This window comes from Macaca nemestrina, chromosome 8, assembly GCF_043159975.1.
Source record: "Macaca nemestrina isolate mMacNem1 chromosome 8, mMacNem.hap1, whole genome shotgun sequence".
NCBI lineage: Eukaryota > Metazoa > Chordata > Mammalia > Primates > Cercopithecidae > Macaca > Macaca nemestrina.
Window position 1 is genome coordinate 95548697 of NC_092132.1, and position 21733 is coordinate 95570429.

The 21733-nt window shown below is 36.2% G+C and overlaps 1 protein-coding gene across 17 annotated transcripts in view; it reads right to left on the reverse strand.

The window, feature by feature from the left end:
* LOC105495692 (syntrophin gamma 1) overlaps positions 1-17724 on the reverse strand; it is an 893014-nt gene extending 875290 nt beyond the window's left edge. For 16 of the 17 annotated variants that reach the window (XM_071068276.1, XM_071068279.1, XM_071068274.1 and 13 more), the window contains exon 1: positions 16005-17724. The gene's annotated coding sequence lies outside the window, so the exon portion shown is untranslated. The remainder of the gene's footprint in view (positions 1-16004) is intronic. The other variant, XM_071068267.1, reaches the window with a different exon arrangement.
* Positions 17725-21733: the final 4009 nt, after the last annotated feature.

Here is a 21733-nt window from a genome sequence, read left to right on the forward strand (position 1 = left end):
GAGTCTCACAGAGTCTCACTCTATTGCCAGGCTGGAGTGCAGTGGCTTAATCTTGGCTCACCATAACCTCCACCTCCCTGGTTCAAGCGATTCTCCTGCCTCAGTCTCCCGAGTAGCTGGGATTACAGGCGCATGCCACCATGCCAGGCTAATTTTTTTAATTATTATTTTTTATTTTTAGTAGAGATGGGGTTTTACTATGTTGGCCAAGCTCATTTTGAACTCCTGACTTTGTGATCCTCCCCCCTCAGCCTCCCAAAGTGCTGGGATTACAGGCATGAGCCACCACTCCCAGTCCTAAAGCCCATCATTTACATTGTGGTTCTCTCTAGGTGTTGTACATTCTGTGGGTTTGGACAAACGTATAAGGACTTTTGTCCACTATTATAGTGTCATACAGATTAGTTTTACTGTCATAAAAATCTATAGTCTGCCTAATTATCCCTCCCTCCCCCTAACTTCTGGCAATCAATAATTTATTATGATTATTATTTTTTTACTGTCTCCACAACTCTGCTTTTCCCAGAATGTCATATAGTTGGAATCATAAAATATGCAGCCTTTCTAAGTTACCTTCTTTCACTTAGTACCATAATATTTAAGTAACTTAATATTTAAAATATATTCTCAACTTCTTAAGTAAGTTAATATTAACATATATTTCACACACGTTCCATGTCTTTACATGGCTTAACAACTCATTTTTTTTTTAGCACCTTATAGTATTCCCTTGCCTGGAAGTATCAGAGTTTATGTATTCATTCATCTACTGCAGAACATTTTTATTACTTCCAAGCTTGGTATTACGAAGAAAGTTGTGATAAATATTCCTGGGCCAGTTTTGCTGGACATAAGCTTTCAAATAATTGAGTAAATAACAAGAAGTGTGATTGCTAGATTGTGTGATAAGAATATGTTTAGTCTTGTAAAAAAGTCCCAAACTGTATTCCCACGTGGCTCTACCATTTTGCATTTCTACCAGCAATGGATAAGTTTCTGTTTCTCCACATTCTTTTCAACATTTTGTATTGTCAGTGTTTCAGATTTTGGCCATTCTAAGTTTCTAATTTTTTTATTGTGCAGTGGCATCTCACTGTTGTTTTAATTTGCAATTTATTAATGACATAAGGTGTTGAGCATCTTCTTATATGCTTATTTGCCACCTGCCTATCTTCTTTGGTGAGATGTTTATTAAGATCCTTTACCTATTTTTTAATTGGTTTATTTGTTTTCCTATTGTTGGGCTTGAAGTGCTCTTTGTATATTTTGAATAACAGTATTTTATCAAATATATCCTTTGCAAGTATTTTCTCCTATTCCATAGCTTGTCTTCTTATTCCCTTGACATTGTCTTTCACAGAGGCAACATTTTAAATTTTAACGAATTTAGCTTATGAATTATTTCTTTCAAGGATTATGCCTTTGATGTTATATCCAAAAAGTCATTGCCATATAAAAGGTCATCTATATTTTCTCTTATGATATCTTCAAGGAGTTTAGTGGTTTTGAATTTTACATTTGGATGAATGTTTCACTTTAAGTTAATTTTTGTGAAGACTGTTAAGGTCTATGTCTAGACTCATTTTCTTTGCATGTGAATGTTCATTTGTTTCAGATTGATTTGTTGAAAAACTATAGTTATTTTTAATTAGTTTATGTTTAATTAAATTGTATTGATAAAACATGATGGTCTTTGAAATTTAATCATTTGAAGTTCAACATAATTTCCTTTATGGCATAATATATGCTCCAGTTTTTATAAATATATTTGTGAACTTCTAAAAAATATAAATTATAAAAAAATTATACTTGTACATATTGTGTGTAGATTTTTTGTTACATTTCACAAACCAATTTTTTTTGTAGTAGAATATATGGGTAATTATAAAATCAAGTAAATATGACTTTACCTAGAACCTCTTCTTAGAAAATTGATACTTGTGTGGGAAGTTTATTGATTTGTTTAAATTTTACATTACTTCCTAGAAAATTATTATTGTTTTACAGTATTATATATCAGAAACTAACAGAGAAAATGTAACCAGTAAAAAATCATCATCCATCCATGAAAACCAGAGTGTAAAACTTAGTATGACTGATTGAAGTCCTTTGTTCTCTAGTACCTTTTCTACCTAACTTCTCAAAATATATTGTTAACATGTCCTATTAAATGATCAAGGGTGCTCATAGGGAGATATTCCAGTTACCTATTACTGCATAACAAATTACTTGTACATTAATGTTCATAGCACCTTTATTCACAGTAGCCCAAAACTGAAAGCAACCCAAATGTCCTTCAATCACTAAATGGGCAAACAGATTGGAAGAGCTGGAATACTACAAAATACTATTTAGCAATTAAAATGAATAAACTACTGGCACAGGCAACAACTTGGATAGTTTACTCTGAGTGCAAAAAACGGATCTCAAATGCTACATACCATATGATTCCATCTGTGTAACATTCCCAAAATGACAAAATTATGGAGCTAGAGCAGATCAGTGGTTTCCAGGGTAGCTGGGTGTGAATCACACTGTACCAGATAGATCAAGGAAGTTTATTTGTGGTGCTAAAACAGTTGTATATCTTGACTGTAAGAGTGGTTATACAAATCTATGTATGGATAAACTACACAGAACTCCACACACAGAGAGACAGACAGACAGACATGCACACACACACACACACACACATACACAGGTAAATTCGTTCAGGTAAAAACTGGTGAAATGTAAATAAGGCTATAGTGTATTTGACAATATCGTATAATATCAATTCCTGGTTTGGGCATTGTACTACAATTACATAAGATGTTATCATTAAGGAAGTTGGATGAAGGTTTCATAAGAAATTATGTCTGCAACTTTCAGTTTATAATTAAAGTAAAAAGTTGAAAGAAAAGTAATTATTTAAATATAACAGCTGTGCATAGCTGCATCTATAATTTGTTTATTTCATTTATTTACTTTTTTAGAGACAGGTTCTGGTTCTGTTGCTTAGATTGGAATGCAGTGGTATGATTATGGCTCACTGCAGCCTTGAACTCCTGGGCTCAAGCAATTCTCCTGCCTCCACTTCCTGAGTAGCTGGAACTACTGGCACACAACGCCATGTCCAGATAATTATTTTCCTGTTTATAGAGATGGGGGTCTCACTTTGTTGTCCAGGCTGATCTCGGACTCCTGGCCCCAAATGATCCTCCTGCCTCAGACTTTCTGAGAGTTGGAATTATAGGCGTTAGGCACTACACCCAGCCAATAGCTGCATCTATGAAGGGAATTCAACAATGATTGAATATCATTTGAGAAGTCAAGCAAGACTTACAACTTGCCTCTTCTCTTGTTTCTCAACATCCTAGGTTGCTCATTTGCCCTGAACTATGGTTCCATATAGAGATACCCATTAAACATTATTCAACTTCTCTTTAGCCTTTTTGGAGTATCATCATGAAATAAAACATAATTAATGTTTAAACTCCCTCATGAACTAAATTTGAAACTTGAAACAAATTGTAGACATTCAGAGGGTCAGCTGCCTAACCTGATCATCTGCGAGTACATTTCCAATGCCAGCTTGTTATGACATCACAATGCTATGGTAACCCGGCTCTGCTCACCTCTGGAGGTTGGTAACTAAACTTGGTTTTTAAAACAAATTTATACTGCATTATTCTGCATACTGCAGTGGTGTAGTAATACTTGTACAAACAGGAAGTGTGAGTTATTATCTGTATTTGCCCCTGATCATTGCTATTCTGACCACCTGACATTGAAATTTAGCCCTGGTAATGCCAGTAAAGCAAGTGTTGAACACAGATTTTCTAACAAACTTTTTTTCCCCTATAAAGTACATATATCTTTCCTTATGAAAGCCATAATAATCTGAGTGGCCGAAATACTGTATTTTCAGATACTATCTGTGAACCCTATTTTATAATTCTATATGTTGTTGAAATTTAAGAGTTTTTAGCTTTGATACTCTGTTAGTTATATATCTAAAATTGTACTGGGTTAGCAAAGCTAGTTGACAGACTAACCCTATTCATTAAAAATTAACCTGCCTTGAAATTTCCTTCAAAATGTCCTAGAAAATTAAAAAAAAAATGGTATTAACAAGAACACATTTATTGCTTTAACAATCCAAGATATAAATCTAATGATGTTCTTTAATGTCTTGATTCAGTATTATCTGTTAGACATTTATTGCTAATTCACTTTATAACATACTTTATTAAAAGTCATTAAAACCTGCAGCTGCATCCCGTAATTATTTCCCAAATAAAGACAGCATTTATAAATGATCTCCTTGTTCAAAACACTGCCATACAGCTCACAAACTCTTTGCTGGAAGCCAGAGAGCTTTTATTCTTTACAAAAAGATATGCTAAGTAACTCATCAGATGCCAAAACTTTTTTTTCCTCCTTATTGGACTTGTTCCAGTTGTTTAAATTCCATGTTCATTAGGAACAGTTATAATACAGTCTGAGATTGATGCTCAAAACTTTCATTTATTTGAGTGTCATCTTCCTCCTAGGACTCAATGTCTTAATATGTATCCTTTATAAACTTGAAAAGGCTGAGTAATTTGGCTCAGCTAAGTACACTAAAGTGAAGATCTTATGCAAATGTTCTAGAAGTACACATTGAAGGAAGAGACTGTATTTCATTTTGAGTTTTGTTAATTCTGCTCAGAAGAAAATAGCCTATTGAAGACTTTATATGCTTATAAAAATAATGTAAATAATTTCTAGGCTTCATTTAATTGATTATTCTACCTTTATGCCTATTTTATCCATGTTTTCCCCTTGCAAAAATGTTTCAGGGAAATAAAGAGTGGGTAAGATTTAAAGGAATTTTATTTTTTAACAAAATCCCAACAACACTGAATTATACATAGTAGAATTGCTTAGTTCTCCAAACAATTTTATCCATTCATAAGCATGACTAGGAAATCTTTGGTATTTGTCAATGTTTTTGACAATATCTCCTAAAAACAGGGTGGGATATCTTTGAGTTATTTGGTAGAATGGTATGTAGTAATATGCATATATTGCTTGAAATATGATTCATGAGACCTGAGAAAAAGGGCCTTAAAAAATTCTTTCCGTTGAATTTCCAGATATTTGAGGTAGAATATCAACCGCAACTGGAAATAATGGTAATTAATAAAGTAGACATGAATCACTACATTTATCAGTACGTTTATGGAGAAACAGGAGAAGAGTTAAAACCAAAAACAGTTACATGTAGTAGGTTCATTTACATCCAAGTTATTGATTTTTTTTGTTGGCAGAAATAAATTATTCCATTTCACAAACAGGACCAGGATAAAAATAGCAATGGTCAGTACATGAAAAAATAAAAGAGTTGATTATTTCACAAAGAATACTTCTACACAAATCTAAAAGCAGATAATTCTTCATGATCATGGGTTGTTAACTTCCCTATTATTGCCAAATATATATATGATGATATAGAAATTCCATCCAGATAACGGCTGACAGCATTATCTGCAGCTTTTAAGGGTACGGATCATCTCTTGTGTCCCTCCTCCCTTCTCCACAGTGATAAACACCTCCTCACCCTCCATGGGTTAGCTTCACAGAGGCTCAGTGACTCCATACTTCACTGTGACTCAATGTAAATGCTCCTATTAATGCTCTAAACTGTCTTCCCTCATCAGTGGTGAAGGAATAAATTGCCCACCATTTGGTGGTACATTAATTCCTTTGGGTTACTGGGGAGCTTTTTAGTGCACTGAAAAGGTAATTTGCTAACAGGCCCACTAGCGGTTTAGAAAACTTAATTGGCCTCCAGAAAGTAGATAATTTACCCCTCTAGTACCAAGATAAAAGCCAGGCAATTATCTGAAGAATCTGAGTGATTGAGAGAGAAATTTGAGTATCAGACAAAAGCAAACTTTTGTTTGCCTGAACTTGGGAAATTCCTGTTGTTCTGATGGAACAGACAGGGTCAGTTTATCTTCCAGGTAATTGAGCTGTAGTGAGGTATAAAGTCCACTAACGAAGTTTAGATGGGTCTGCAGATCCCTTGTATGCATTCTTCATGCTCCAAAATTTCTTTTAGAAAAATATGAAAATTTTTCACAAGATGAAAGGCAGAGAAGACAAATCATGTCGAAGAGAATATAATAGGATGATATAATAAAAAGAGACACCATTATCTGAAATGAATGTCAGCCTTTCAAGTAAAGTCAACACTACTTTACATGTTCCAAGTGAAGAAAAGTCAATTTTCAGTGGCTAAAACAAATGAGTAACTATTGACTATTTTATGTGTATATTTTATGTATATTTTACATGATCACTTAAAATTGAATATATAATGAGGTTGAGAAAAGAAAACTTTAAACAGATGTCTTCCCAGGTAGTATGTGTATCTTTTTGGTTGACTATACTCTCGTTTATAATTCCAATCACTAGACCTTAATCACCACAGACAGACCTGATCTGATCTAATGCAACAAAGCACTCATATTCCCAGAAATGCAGCATCATCTAATTCTGAAGCAGGCTGTAAACCGGAAGCAATAAGGGAGACAACACACATTGTCAGCAATAATTCTGTAGTGCTTTTTCCTTGTCATAAAAAATTCCTTCTAATCCCTACCCTCTTCCTAGAATGAACATAATCTTTCTACTGTCTGTCCTTGATTTGATCTTGAGGATCTGACAGTCCAAAGATTATGTTAATCGTTTTTCAGAAATGGTTCTCTCCAAGTTGCCCCATGATCTGCTTTAGAGCAAACCCAAAGGAACCTCAAACATTCATTCCTTTCACTTCTGTGCAGTATCAACACTGTTAACCATGATATGGTTCTTAGAACTCTATGAATTTTCCTTTATACCTTTCCCCTACACTTTCTACGACTCTTTTATAACCTTCTTTTCTCTTATTTTTTCCTACTTTTAAAAGGTATTTATGTCTGTAAGCAATTGTTTTTCTTTTATTCTCTCAAATAGCTAATATATTTTCATAATGGCAGCAGTAATCTCCACTTTGGTAACTCTGAGTTAGATAGGTCAGGTTTTACCCTCTTTCTAAAATTAATGGATACTTCACCTGTATTTGGCTATTATGTTGTCTCATTATCCATTTGGCCTGTCCCATGTCAGATGTCACATGTTTCCTTCCAAAGAGGCGTATTTCACACTTATAAAACATGTGAGCATTTACCTAGTACATGAAAACATTAGCTCATTTGGCCTCCTCCTGATTCTTGTTTAATGTGATAGTGGCATCACTAACATCTGGTCATTTAGTTTTATTAGGCTCATGTCTAACCTTCACCCAATTAGGAACAGTTCTCATCAGCTCGAGTCTGAATTCTGCAACAGAATCAACCCTGGTCCACCATGGTTCACTGAAGCTTGTAAAATATGACTTTCAACATGTGATTATGCTGTCCAAAAACCTCTCTGTTTGTATAAGATTAAGACCAAGATAATATATGAACTCTTCAAGATTCTTGAGAATCTAAATCCCTCCAGTTGCTTAGTAAAGCTAAAAGTCAATGAAATTCAGTTGCTGTTTTTTGTTGTTGTTGTTGTTGTTTCTTTGTTTTTTATTTATTTACTGTAATCTGAAGCAAGTAAAGCCTATAATAGGTGTTATAAGAAGAGAGGCAGTTTTTCTTCCTAAACCACTTATGAATAGAAAAGTATTAAATGTCGATCTTAAATCTCAATTTTGACTTAATCTATAGAGAATCATTTAACTTTTCTGGACCTTGATTGTCCCATTTGCAAAACCAGAATGAAAAGGTCAGCTTACCAGTCCTGCTGTGAGAATCACATGAGATTCCCTAAAACAGGACTCTAACACATAAAATGTGAGAAAATAGTATTATGAATGGAAACTGAAGTGTAGGGTTACATTTTCTTAACTGCATTTATTATGCCCTATGAAGACTTTATACTGAAACTTCTAGCTCCAACTTCAAGAAGATTTCTTGGAAAAAAACACAACATGGAAAATAAAAATAAATGAATTAGGTGGATAATAGGCAAATTTTAGTTTTCTCTAATTGCTTAAAAGGATTCTTAAGTCGAGAAAAAGATGTGTTTGAAGAGAAAAATAAAGTCAATTTGTGAAATTAATGAATTAGACAAACTACCACAATCTGACTTACTTTGACTTAAATGTGCCCTATTGTATTACTCTTGATTGTGTTATCTATAATAATGGCGTAAAATGTACACGAGTAGATTAATCTACTTTTGGGACTTTTACTTCTTCAAGATTAAAACCAGACCAGGGAAACAAAAGAAAAATAGTTTAGCTAAGCTGGAACAGGCTTACCACGTGTTAAGTAAGGAAATATCATTTAAAACTACTGAAAAAAATCACCAAATACAGAAAAAAATGACTATTCAGAAATAACAATTCTTTTATCCCCAATGATTTTTTAATCCATTTCTGTGTCCTTTTCATATTATTCATTTGTTAATAATACAGTAAAAGGACACCCACAAAACTTTGATGTGTTAATTACATTTAAGGTCAAACCTTTCATTTTAAGATGTTCTTTCCTTACGAAAAAAAAAAAAAGCTTTTAGGGAAACAACAAGCCAATGAACCCACTTTTGCTGAGTATTCCATCAACAGTAGATAAATTCACTGACTTAGAAATCTTGGGTAGATTCTTCACTAGTATTGTAGAGGACAAGTGTTGTTCTTTTTCTATCCTTTAATGTAGTCTCTCCTTTCTGCTGAAAACTGCACTACGCTAGAAATTTGTATTCTGAGAAGAGGGAATATTTGCAGATATGAGTCAATAACTAATACCCCTCAATCAGTGTGATTTTGTAAAGCCCGCCCTACTTCAAGATTCAGCCCAATAAGTAATATTCCCTTAGTCAGTCCCAGTACATCTACTGGAACTATTGAGGAAGTGAACTGGACTGTAGATCTACATCTGGTAAGGAGGTGAGTAAGACGGAGAAAGAGATAGAGAAGAGAGGGGGAGAAAAGAGATACAGACAGAAATAGAAACATAGACAGGAGTGAGGGAGAAAGACAGTGAGAACAAAGAAAGAGGCAAACGTTATCATGTAGGCAAACTGTACTTTGGAATGAAGACAACACTGAAGAATGTGGATAATGTTTGAACACTTTAATCAAGCCATACCTGCTATAATCTACTACTGCATGAGCCAGTAATTCTCTTTTGTAAATATATTTTTTGTTTAGTTGCTTATTTGGATTAAGCCATTTTGAACTGGGATTTTGTCACTTCCAGCAAAAAAAGAAATTAAAATATACAAATACCAATTAGGCAAAATAAGCTCCTTTTTTTCCATCAATAATGGCAGAATTGTTTTTCTCTTTGGCACAGTCACTATTAACAGGGATTAGAAAAGAATAAATTAAAAAAAAATTTGCCATCTATCAAACCAAAGCATGATCTTATCCATCCCTGTGTTTGTGTACTTGTCTGGGTGTGTGGACTTACATCATCAAACATACAATAAGACATCTGCCTCCAATTTGTGAACTCCAACAGAACATTCTATAGAGTGTGTTATAATTTGCTGATGAAATGTAAAACATAACTTTACAGAGAAATTATCTGTTTTTACACATATGAGTAGACACAAAAATAGAAAATCTGTATTCTGGGAAGAAGGAATATTTGCAGATATTAGTCAAAAACTAATCATCTTTTCTTAGTCTCACTGTTAGTCAAGGCTATTATCTGGGTTATTGTAGCTGTTGTGTGTGTATGAGGGGTAAAAACAGTAGCTGGAAAAGATGCTGGAATAAAATATATTATGGAATATTATTGACCTATCTTCATTACTATTTATTCTATGAGTTAATTTTTCCCCACAAAACTTTTGCCCATTTAAAAACATGAAGTATCTATTTTATCTCAGCCACTCATTGTTTTTAGGTTTATTTATTTTAAAATTGTAGAAATATTTTAAGATGAACCTTTTCATGAAGTCCTGGTTCATCGTCTCATTTTTAGACAAAAACCAAAAGGTCTGGAAAAAATTGACTAAATATCTCAGTTTGGGGTTTCTATTAAATGTCATTGAAATGGGAAATGAAAAAGTTCGACAGCTATGTTTGGAATCTACCATGTAGTCTGTTTCGCTACATGCAAAATTTTAACAATCAAATTAGGTAAAACAAAAAGTAGATTTCACACAAAATTCTGTTTTCAGTTCTCACATTTTGTTCTAACTGAGCAGAGCTGAGCCGAGGACTCTCGACGGGCTTGCTTTCTGCAATGTGATGCAGATCTCACTGGCTAGCCTCACTCCTTACATGAACTGCGTACACCCTGCGGGAATTTGAATTTACAATCTATGTAAAGAGATATAGGTTTGAATAAGTAAACAGAAAAGGGAAAGTCTAGGACAAAGCATTAACAAAAGAACTATGTGGTGGTGAGGACAGTATGTTTGGAAGAGAATGTACAGCATGGGGGATTTATCTGGAGAAATGAGAGAGCAGTCGTTGATCAGAGCCATGTGCATAGACTAGTCTAACAGGCCAAGTAATGACACTCACCAGCTTCAACAAATCCCTGGCAATGCACTAGCCATTCTATACAATTTGCTCATTAACTGTTCCCCGCAATACATTGCAGTGGACATCAGACTCAGAGACTTCACATTCCTTGCCCAAGTTTTTGTCAATAATGCCATTTCTATATCAGGATTCAAACTTAAGACTGATTCTAAATCCCATGTATGTTCCACCATGAGAGCACGGAAACATTTTCAAGAAGAATGGCATGACGGATGTGGAAGGAAAGTTTATGAGTTCAACTAAACATAGACTTTGTTTCTCATGGACATAATAATGATTTACCAATAGGACCAAGGATACAGATGAGCAGTTAAATTAAGATAAGGTGATTTCCCCAAGACCACACAACCAATCGATGACAAACCATGTTGAACCTCATATTTTGTGTGTACTGGATGCATTTTTAACCACAAAATACTCTTTTCTCATCTATACTCTAAATTTCTTAATCTCAGATACCTATTTCTCACTGTGGCTCCCCTTGAGAAGGTTCAAATAAAATTTATTATTTTCTTAATAGTTTTTCTTTTTTGAGATAGAATCTCATTCAAACTGGAGTGCAGTGATGTGATTATAGCTCACTGCAGCCTTCAATTGCTGGGTTCAAGTGATCCTTCCACCTCAGCCTCCTGAGTAGCTGAGACTACAGGCACATTCACCACACCCAGATATTCTTTTTAAATTTTTTACCTTTTTTTTCCTATTGAAGAAACGAGGTCTCACTGAGTTGCCCAGGCGGGTCTTGGTCTCAAACTCCTGCCTTCAAGTGATCCTCTTGCCTCAGTCTCCCAAGGTGTTGGGATTACAGGCATGAGCCACTGTACTTGGCCTTTTCATAGTTTTATATAAGTAACACATTATTATTAAAATTTTAGCACCATTTCTAAAAGATTTCAATTTTTCGTTAGGTTATTTAGTGAATTCACCAGGCAAACACTTATTCTTTTAAAAAACTAAATCTTAAACTGAAATTGTGAGTAAATTTGTTAAACATAGAGCATATAATTACTTCACAATTTTTAATTTTAAAAATGTTTTTGAGTATGTACATTACATATGATGAAGTGATAATTACCAAGTATTCAAATGAATTGATTGAACGATACGTTTTTGAAAAAAAATAACATGATCACTTTAACTTTGCTGACAAATTGAAGAACAAATTCAGGAGACCCAAAATGATTTTCTGACTCTTTCAGTGAGTACAATGTGCTGAAGAAACTTCACAGTGATAATTTAAGGATAATTCAAAGGTAAATTATCTGGCCTCAAGACATTATTTTAATGACCTCTTACTCTTGATTCTTCTTCATTTTATTTTTTTGACCGTTTTTGGGGTTTTTTTGTGTGTGTGTTTGACAAAAAACAAAAAATTTGAATTATACTACTGAGTAAGTGATGATATAATTTTTTATCTCTGGTGCAATCATATAATTTAACCACAGAACAATGCTGGAAATAACTGTAGCACCAAATATTGACTTACATTTCTTAAGCATACTATCAGTATATTTTTGTTGATAGTCTAGAAATCTATACAGACCAAATGTTGATAAATTACATTGAAAAAATCATAATGACTTTTAAAACCCCAATTAAGAAAAGCAAATAAGCAATGAAATATTGCTTATTTGGTTTTCTAAAGAGATTTCCTAAAGAGGCCTATGAATAGAATCTAGGCTTTGGACTAAATCAAGACAGCATCTTAACAGCATTTCCATGCTAGCCCCTTAGATCAGCCCTCATGTTGTCCACATTTCACTCCATGCTCACAAGCCAGCAGTCAAATCACAATGTTTTCTGGATGTTTTAGGATAGGTAGTTTTGAAGTCTACTTATCCTATGAGTTTTCTTATCAATATCACTAATGGCAAACATTAACACTCCTTTATAAACCAGAAAATTATGGCACAAAGTGATAGATTCTTTGAGGGTCAAAATGAAAGTTGTTGAAATAAACTCAGGTCAACTAGGTTTGTCCAATTGATAAAGAACGTGGTGTCAATTCTGAGTAATAAATATTTTTTAAACTAAGTCCACCTTCATTGAATATCGCTTATATTTATACCATTAAGAGATATAAAGGAAATGACTGCTGAATTATCAGGAAAGTATTATATTCCCCGAGGTGAGAGTTGTTAAATATAAAGGATGTGCCTGGTATATAGTAATTAGTGGGATTTTTTGATGAATGAATGAATGCTATTGGAAATTATTGATAGTAACCCACAGATACAACACTTGTTTCCAAAACACTCTCAAAATCACTGAATTTGGACTTTCCAGTATCCCACAAAGTAGGCATCATTCACTCATCTCATGAGTGTTCACATATCAGCTGTATGTAAACTATTGTGCCTTCATTGAAAGGTAAAGCATCCCCAAATTTAAGGAAGAAAAATTAAGCTGCAGTGAATTGAGTGACTTGTAGAAGATCTTACAGCCAGCAGTTAAAAAATTCTGATCTTTTGACTGTCGGGTAGTACTTGTTTCCCTACAACATGATGTGTAACATGTTTCTTGCTGCAGGATGTTGTCTCTTCCAACACATGCTATGTGCTCACTCTGATAAGCTAAATAGGAAGAAAACACCAAATAAGATGTCTCTCTCCGTTTGAGTTCTATTCTGTAACACACTGTACAGATTTCTGGGAAGGTGAGATGACTACGGAAATAATTTCTAGCTTACAACATGCTTTTTTCTTTCCTAGTGACTTTGGTCTTGCTTGACGGAACTAGGTGAGTAAGCAGGTTAGCCGCCTGGAATTTATAAATCTTTAAGTGGTCAAAAACAGCCAATTACTAAATATTAGCAATAGTCATTTCTTATTTTTATGTTTTTTGATAAATGTTTGAACTTGGTTGAAACCCAAGTAAATAACTCCAAAGGCTTGGAGAACTAATAATAACTCCAAAGGCTTGGAGAACTAATGAGAATTAGATATCTAATGAGTAATTCTAATTAGATATCTAATTATCATTAGTTATCTAATGCCCACATTAGATAACATTAGAATCCAATATGATTTCATGGTATTGATAATTACATTAGAATATACAGGTAATATATAAATATTACTATATAGTCCATGCAAAAATTAATCAAGAAAGGTTTTTATAATATTTTGGAAGAAGGCAATTGAATGGACTCCAGGGCTCATTTTAATTATCCTCTGGTCCTATATACACTTTACATTTTCTAGATTATGTAATCCTATCTCACTTTTCCCTTTTGAGTCTCAAATGTAAGCAACAGCCAACAACACTTAGTCTTATCCAATAAAGCTTTTTTTTTTTTTTTTTAATGAAGAAGAGATACTGTGTTTGGTACTCCCAAGACCTCATGCATCGTTTTTCTTCAGCAAAACAAAATAACTATCAAATCAAATAGATGCCCTTAGTGGAGTACAGATATCCCTTAATAAAATGCTGATTGATCTTTAAAGACAAGTGATTCTGTGCAATAATGAAGGTTGGTTTCCACTACCTCCTTTTTGTTGGTTTGTTCGACTATCTGCTTTGCAATTAGAGATTAGCATTAGGTAGGCATTAAGTTGCTTTCCCAAACTCTATCTCAGTGTAAGGACATTTCCCTACAGATAAGGATTGACAAGGGCTTCCAAGCACTTTCATGAGTTTGGAGTGAATTAGAGTTAGTATTTCTGTAACTAAATCTCCTAAGGGATTAGGCAAAGGTAACTTTCACTTTCAGAGATTTCAGTTACACATAGAGAAAGTCTGCCCCCTCTGCCCCTGAGGAGGGAACTGCGGCCATATACCCAGAGGAGGAGTGCTTCTGGAAACACATTCTCTGCTTACATTTTATGCCCTATTGACTAGGGGAGTCCCTCGGTGTTAATTAATTGACAACCAAAATAATTGTCTAACAACATGCTGTAACTCTCTTAAAATATGATTAATTCTTCCATGTGATAATTTCACTTCTATACCTCTCCTATTGGAGAAAAAAAGGATTGTGTTAAGAGCACATTGTAGGTTTTCTGGGAAGAAATCCAAATCAATGATACATGTTTCTGCTCCTCAAATAATCATTCTTGACCTATATAGGGCAACAGAGCCCCCAAGGAGCTCAGTGACATAGATGCCTCTGCTCCTTTTCTGCTAAGCAAGCAGGTTCATGGTAAGTGGTGACAGTTAAGAATGATTTTTCCTCAGAGAGTAATTGCTACACTCAGCCAACATAAAACAAGAGGACATCACCCCACCAATGAATGCCACTGTAACGGCCTCCAATGATTTTTGTGTTAAAATTGAGAAGGAAGGTATGTACAGATGTGAAGTAGAGCCATTTTATTATCAGTTACACACAACCAATGAGATTAAAAGTAAAACCTAAAGATCTCCTGTAATTTTTCAAAGGGGTAAACTCTTTTCACAGAGTTGATTATGCATATGTCATCACATGTATTTACATGACTATAAAATTCCATCCTTGCAAGTGGAAACTCTTCACTGAACTGAATGTACTCATTGGAATTGATCAAGTTCTTAGTGAAATGTCAGGCACGGGTTATAAATTAGTGTAACTGCTTTTGTCCAGTGAACCCTTTTTATTAAAGCAGAATGCTTATCAAGGTCACTGTGAAAGATTGTAATTTTAAAGCTCCAGGGGAAGACTAGAAATAAGAATCAACAGAAAACAGATTTAATGAGCATTTTAAAGTTTACGGCTTTTCGGAAACCTATTGGCCCCTATCACTTTCTGAATTTCAGTGACAAATGTATTTTACAGAACTAGTAAGTTAGAATGATTTTGAAATCCAGCTCTCCTAAAGAGGCACACTAAAGCTTCTCATTTTCTGCCTTCTGGCAGATCAAGTTTGAGAAAGCAGTCTTGAGCTTTAAAAGGCCAGAAAGAGGGTGCTAAGTAAAAATGTGAGTGTCTCCTTACATAAGATTCTACAGGTGTAGGCATACTTGGGGGTTGGCATGGAGTGAGAAATCTGGTGTGTATGTATACATGTGTTTGTTCCCATGCCTAGTTTGGTATATTGTAACAATACAAAATGTGTTAGAGGGCATGGTTAAACCCTCTCTATTTCAACTTTTTGAGCCTTGCATACTATGTAACACAGACAGGATCACTTTGGGCATACATAAGACAACAAAATTATCTTGGGAAACGTCAGATTGTATTAGCTTTGGAAAAAAATAAACAAGATATGCACAGATCCAAAAAGATATTAAACAAGCAATAAAAAATGGCCAGCTAAAAGTTTGCTGTATTTATGTAAGGCAGCATGTATGTTATTTTGATTCTTCTTGTCACACAATGATCCAGAAACAATTATTTTAAAACAAAATTTCTTGTCCCCCCCTTAACCCCAGGAAAAATTACATTGCTTATGTTCTTTCTGTTAAACCATAAGACAAGTCATTAGAATTTTAAAAAAACAAAAATAATAGTGCTATCACTTACCTGCCAAGCAATGAAATTAGATGTCTTTTCAGTTTCTCTAACGTAGAATTTTGAGTAGATCTCCAACCTCTTTTCGCAAAGCTATTTCCAAAACAGTTGCAATCCACTCAGGACCATTCTGTTTATTTCAAGAAGTGTGGGCCTTTTAACATTTCGACCCCTACTGCATGGCCCATGATTTCTCAGAGCTTCTAAGAACTTCGACTTTACTCTTCTGCCAGAATTCCTCCCAGGCCCCTATAGAAAAATGATTCTTGAAGTTGCTGCTGAGAGTTTAATCGGTGGAGCAAGAGTACTCCTCAGAGTCCTGTCCTTAGGTACAGCAGGTGTAGAGGGAGGGGTACTTTTCATCCATTAAGGAAGGGGACCGGGAGGCGAGGGAGTAATAGGAGACACCTCCTTTTAGCTGCGAGGAGCAAGGAGCCCAGCTGCCCCTGGCGACGACAGTGGCGGCAAGGAGAGCGGCCTCGGCAGCGTAGTTGCGTTCCTGTGGCTGCAGCCGGGTCCGGAGACGCTGTCCATCCCCTCTGGTGCTGAACTAAGGGGACGAGAGCCCCCAAGCCCAGCTCCCGGTCGCACTTTCCTCCACCAGCGAATCCAAGCAGCAGCTTCCTTCTCTTCCAGCCTAGCCTTCTCCCCTCCGGTGATTTTTTTTTTTTTTTTTTTTTTTTTTTTTTTTTTTTTTTTTTTTTTGGTAGGGGCTAATTGTTTCTACAAAATAACAGTCTCATTCTTATTTGGTGACAACGTTTCCGGAAAAACAGGAATCCGTGGGAAATAACATCTGAGCCTCCCCTGACTTTTCAGTGGCCCTGAACGAGTTTCCTAATGCCAGAAATGAAAGAAAACGCACGCACAGGCGCGCGCACACACACGCACGAGAGAGGCAGAGAGAGAGAGAGGGAGAGAGAGAGAAATACAGATTTGTACCGTGGAAAATCCAGAGCTTCTTTGGAAAGCTCATGGACCTCTAATTACATAAGATGAAAAAGGCTATTTTGGAAGACTTCGCAATCTTGATTACCAATTAAGGTGACCACATTCAAATTTTGAGATATCCAATTTGAAATTCCTAAATTAAACCCAGTGAAGATTCTTAGACCCTCCACGGGGAAAAGACAGGATATTGCTAAAATTTTAAAAGACAGAGAATGAAAGAATGAAAAAGACAAGAAAAGGCATCTCCACTCGGCTACCTTTTATAACGCTGCTGAATTGGATCGGGATCGTTGCAGAGCCTCTCAGAGGATCCAGCGAACGCAGCTCCTGTGAGTGTCAGCGCTGGGCTCAGCGAGCAGGGAGCTTGGAGGCCCAGGGCAGTGCAAGCGAGTCTCCCACAGCCTAAGCTCCTGCAGCGGGGCAGAAAGCGGCTTATTTCACAAAGGACTGGATAAAGAAGGCACAAAGTCAGTCAGAGGGCTTGACCATCTCTGCCTTTGTAAAGCCGGAGCAAAGCCCAATTTACCTTTTTTGTTTGTTTGTTTTTGTTTTTGTTTTTTGTTTTTTGTTTGCTTGGCTTTTCAGCCCATTTTCCCTTCTGGTCTCCCACGCTGCCCCCTCGCCTCCCTACTCCGCAATCCGCGCTCTCCTGGGCCTTGAAGGCTCTTCACTCCCGCTCCAAACAGCCCCCACTTGTGTCTGTTCCACTGCTCTTGGCAACTGGCTGACAACGAGCATAAAGAAGTGTATGGGTTCGTGATCCTGAGTGCTGTCACCCAGGGCTCCGCCACCCACACTCGGCAACGGGTGCAGACGCGAGTGAACTGAGACGGGAAGTTGAAATACATAACGTTGAAACTGTTGGAAAACTGGTCAAAACCAGGGCCATGCGGACCTTTGAAACTATGTAGAGTAAAGGGGGAAGATGGAAAGAGCTGGACTGTAACATCTCCCGCCCTTGCAGGCTCTTGACTTGTGCAGTGCAGATTTCTTTACCAGGAGGTTGTTGATAGACGTGAGAGGAAATTCGAGAAAGGCTGGCGAGGGGCGCTGGTGTGTGTGGTGGGGAAGGGGGTTGGGGAGGGGCGGGGCGCAACACTAATTTCTCCCGGACTGTGGGAAGGGGCCGGACGCCTGCTCCTGGCCTCCCTTCCCCGGCGACTTCTCGGGTTCTTCTTCCTCCTGTTCTTACACTAGAGGGAAGTCCTAGACGTTGTGCTTTCCTCCCACGCTTGCTTCCATTAAGGATTAGAGCGCGTTCCCGCTGGTCTGGAACCATCCATTCCAGGTAGGGGATCTTTCCTCTCGGGGACATTGCGCTCTCCAAGCACCGGTCTGAGGCGCGCGCTGGGGGCGCGCGAGGAGGCGGCACAGCTAATGGAGTTCCAGTGGGCTCCCTGGAGGAGAAACGTTATTGAGCCGGGAATCAGTCGGGACGGAGAACCAAATAGGCCGCGTATTCACTCATAGGAAAAGGCCAGGCTTTGGCTGGACTTTGAGCCATTTTACTGCTGCAGCAATGGCTTTATTTCCCTGGGGTGGCCACCAGCCGCCACCGCGGCTCCGGCTGAAAGAGGCCGCGCTGTGCTCCGCGCATTGCAGGCCGCGGTCGCTGTGTGGAGCTGCACACGCAGGAAACGGTCGCCGTGGAACGAAGCCCTTGGTCAACTTTCTCTAACAGTCTTTTATAACAGAGGCTCTCTAAAACCGTGTTTGGGGAAACCGTCAGATCTCACGGAGACACACAAACCTAAAAAAAAGAGTATCTGCTGCTTGAGGTTAATTTTTAAGGGCTCTTTCACTTTTCAGTCCATGTGAAAACAAATTGCTTAAGGTTATGGTAAATGAAGTTTCCTTTTTCCTTAGACAAATGTGATCAAACACGTGCTTATTTTTTTCTGCAGAAACAATACCTGTCCTATGCAGAAATAAGTTTCAGAAAGTGCCCCCTTTTTGTTAGATAAGGAAAACAAACCCCCGTGTGAAGGTTATGCTAATCAGGGCCCTTCCCTCCTTGTCAGCAAAGAGGGTTTTCTCTGCTGTGTTCAATTCTGTGCTTACTTAAGTGGATTTAATTGATTGTTAATTATTTTATCGGGATATATAGAAACATGAATAATCACAGAAAATCAACACACCAAATAAGAGCATTTAAATGAGGCATAGAGTACAAAGATGTTGCTAATTAAAAACACATGCACTTGATTATTCAGACCTAGAAGAGCAGATTCCCTTCTTCCTGATCACCGATTGAGTTTTATGCAGTCTCTCTCAATCTTTCTCTCCCTCTCCCTCTGTCCTGCCAGTAAAAGAAAACAGAAACAGTTGATTAATTTGAACTGACAGTCCCAGTATGATTATGATAGTTTGATGTCTTTTCTTCAAGAAGCAAAATCCACTTTATATTTTTTCTCATCAAGTTGTGTAACCAGTTATGGAAATCAATATGATGAAAATTAAATACGGCCTAACATCTGATGCGACAAATGAATATAAATGAAGTACAAGATAACAAAACCAAGGGACAAATAAGCTGAGGTGAATTAAAGAATTATGTTAAGAAATTTCACCCTGGGAGCAGATTTTTTAAAGTCTATTTTAAATGATTTTAAAAAAATTCTTAATTTAAGTTGCCATGATTTTAAAAATGTAAATATAGTAAAATGTGAATATAAATGATCAAAACAATACATGAAGCATTATATGCACAAGAAAATGTAGTAACCTAGCATCATTACTGTGAATCCTAAACTGGCTCATTCAATCCCTCTCTATAAAACTAGGATGCAATTCCCCTCTAGTCCACTCTACATAGTACACAAATCTTAGAAAACATAATAGTTTGTGGAACATTTTGGAAACAATTGGAAGTCCTTTGGGTCAGGAAGTTTAAAATGTAAGGCGAAACCGCCATACAATATGATCTAAATGAATAGTCATTATACACTATGTAAAATATTGGCTGTGTCAATTCCGGAAGTCTCCTATTTTCTCATCTCATTACCATATATAAAATGGTGATAACAATAATAATTTTTGCCAGCCTCATAAACTGTCATATGCAAAAATCAGCATATTTAAAAACTTTGTATATCTTGTATATTTCTACAAAAATAGGTAGTAGCCCCTATCATCTGTGGAGTATCATTTGCTCACAATTTTTAGACCTCAACTGAAAAACTGGTGATTCCAGTTAAAGTTTCTATTTTTAGTTAATATATATTTCTAATTATTTCTGTGTTTACTTCATGTTTCCCAGTAGATGTAGAGCTATAATAGGCCAATACTCATATCCAAACCCTTTTCAATTCACAGTTTTAACATCTTCAGTATAATTTTGAGTTGCTTTTTTAAATTGGGTCCAAGTACAACTAAATATTACATATCTATTACCAATTATTTCTGAATTGGAACAATGATTCTATTTTAAAATATCTCTCTATTGGTTTTCAGATGAAATGTTACTGAGTTGTATATTCTTTTACAACCTTTGAATGTAAGATCCCTCGCTCAGTCATACCTTTACTCAGCTAAGGAGTTCTATTTTGCTGAATCGTGGTCAGATAAATCTTGAAGACTTCATGAGTATTTGCACTTGTATCAGTTGAGCTTAGTTAACTTCAGTTGCAGGCAAAAGTAGATGGAAATTTGGACTCAAATGACCGAGATACAAAAATCTGTCCCTCAGATTAGTTTAATTTTTCTTTTGCGGGAGGTAACAGGTGGCTGCCAGAGAAGCTTAGAAAATTGGATACTGTTAACTGCAACTGCCTAGGAGAGACATTTCATTTCAGAGAGTAGTTCCCTAAGCACTTTCTTTTATATTTCTATTTTTTCTATTCACAAAAATTCTGAAGTTGAATACCGACTTACTTGACAAAGAGTGTTACTTTCTGCCACTTGGATAAGTTACTTAATCTTTTTGAGTCTATTTATTCACCTTAAAATGAAAATAATGCAACTTATTTAGCAGAGCTAATATATAGCACCTGGATCAAGGTTTTGTCCATATGTGACAGGCGGCACACTCTCTAGAAGATCTCTCCATGCCTCTCTGAGAGGAACAGTGCTGCAGAGAATTTTTCTTGTTCATTAACATCAAGCAGGAGATATGGTTGTACTTGAAGTGTGGTGTAGATAAAATTTGTATAAAAATATGTGGAAATTCCACACACAAGATTTCCGTACTATGGAAATCCCTTCACAGCTCAACACAAATCATTCATAGTAGTAAGTTGCTAACCACTGGAAAAAAACATCCTTATAGGATATGCTGCCAATTTGGCTTAGGGTATAAAATAGTTTTTAATTGCCTGGTAGCTATTCTCCTTTCTAATAAGTATACATATATATTTCAGTAGCTTCCTTCTTAAAATACGTGTGTGTGTGTCTGTGTATGTGTGTGTGCACAAGTATGTGTGCTTATGCATGTGTGCCAATAAATGTATGTACTTCTATAAATAAATAAATATTACATTGATACTTCCAGCTGGTGTTCAATTATTAGGAGAAGTAAATTCTTGGAAAAATTATCTAAAGTGGTCTTTAGAGAGCTAATTTTTTTTCACCTTCTAGTATACCATTTTCTCTTTAGAGACATCTAATTAGCTTCTCTATTAAGATACCAATGAGTTCTCTATCTCCAAAACCATCGTCAGTCATAATTCGGCCCTCACTATATTTAACTCATCTTAACTGACTTGCAGGCTGCATATGACTCATTCAATGACTTTCTATTTTTTGAAACACTCTTCTCTTGGCCATTGTGACTCATTCACATAAATGGCCAT